Genomic DNA, 1,804 nt, shown 5'->3' on the forward strand with positions numbered 1-1,804 from the left:
TTCATGCCAGTAATGCCGGGGTGAGATGGTATCTCATTGTGGTTTTAATTTGCATTTCTCTAATGGCTAGTGATCGTGAGCATTTCCTCATGGGTATGTTGGCCGCTTGACTGTCTTCTTTGGTGAACTGTCTGTTCACTTCCTTTGCCCATTTTTTAATTGGATTATTCGTCTTTTTATTGTAGAGGTGTTGGAATTTCTTGTAGATTTTAGTTTATAGTTTTAACTTTATAGTTTTTTGGCTTTATATTTAGGTCTTTGATCCATTTTGAATTAGTTTTTGTGTATGGTGGGAGGTATGGGTCCTGTTTCATTTTTTTGCAGATGGACATGCAGTTTTGCCAGCACCATTTGTTAAAAAGACTGTCTTTTCCCCATTTGATGGACTTTGAGTGGGCCCTTGTTGAAGATCAGGTGCCTGTAGGTGGATGGATTTACTTCTGGGTTCTCAATTCTGTTCCTTTGGTCAACATATCTGTCATTATACCAGTACCAAGCTGTTTTGACTACTGTAGCTGTATAGTAGGTTCTGAGGTCAGGTAGTGAGAGTCCTCCTACTTTATTCTTCTTCTTCAATAGTGCTTTACTTATCGGGGCTTCTTCCCTTTCCATATAAAGTTAATGATTAGCGTTTCCATCTCTTTAAAGAATGTTGTTGGTATTTGGATCAGGATTGCATTCTATTTGTAAATTGCTTTGTGTAGAATTGTCATTTTCACAATGTTGAATCTACCTATCCATGAGCACGGTATGTTTTTCCATTTATGTAGATTCCTTTGGGTTTCTTGTAGTAGTGTTTTGTAGTTTTCTTTGTATAGGTCTTTTACCTCCTTGGTTAGATTTATTCCTAAGTATTTTATTTTTTTAGGGGCTATTATAAATGGTATGGTTTTCCTTATTTCCTTTTCATCATTCTCTTTATTGGTGTATAGGAATCCTGCTACTCTGCTGAATATATTAGTTCCAGTAGTTTTCTCATGGAGTCTTTAGGGTTTTCTATGCATAGTATGGAAACCCTAGACCCTGGTGGTGTAGTGGTTAAGAGCTATGGGCTGGTAACCAAAAGGTTGGCAGTTCGAACCTGCCAGGTGCTCCTTGGAAACCCTATGGGGCAGTTCTACTCTGTCCTATAGGATCGCTATGAGTTGGAATCCACTCGAGGGCAACGGGTTTGGTTTTTTTTTTTTTTTTTTTGGTTTAGGTATAGTATCATATCATCTGAAAATAGGAACAGTTTAACTTCTTCATTACCAGTTTGGATGCCCTTTATTTCTTTTTCTTGCCTTATTGCTCTAGCTAGGACTTCCAGCGCAGTATTAAATAGGAGTGGTGATATAGGGTATCCTTGTCTTGTTCCTGTTTTCAAGGGGAATGTTTTCAGCCTCTCTCCTTTAAGAATGATGTTGGCCATTGGTTTTGCATAGGTGCCCTTTATTATGTTGAGAAATTTCGCTTCTATACCTATTTTATTGAGAGTTTTCATCAGGAATGGGTGTTGGACTTTGTCAAATGCCTTTTCTGCATTGATTAAGATGATCATGTGGTTCTTTTCTCTCCTTTTATTTATGTGGTGGATTACGTTGATTGATTTTCTAATTTTGAACCATTCTTGCATACCTGGTATGAATCCTACTTGTTCGTGGTGTATTCTTTTTTTGATATATTGCTGAATTCTATTGTCTAGAATTTTGTTGACAATTTTTGCATCTATATTCAGGAGAGATATTGGTCTGTAATTTTCTTCTTTGTGGTGTCTTTGCCTGATTTTGGTATCAGGGTTATGCTGGCTTCATAGAATGAATTC

The sequence above is a fragment of the Trichechus manatus genome, unplaced genomic scaffold (assembly GCF_000243295.1).
Source record: "Trichechus manatus latirostris isolate Lorelei unplaced genomic scaffold, TriManLat1.0 scaffold00019, whole genome shotgun sequence".
NCBI lineage: Eukaryota > Metazoa > Chordata > Mammalia > Sirenia > Trichechidae > Trichechus > Trichechus manatus.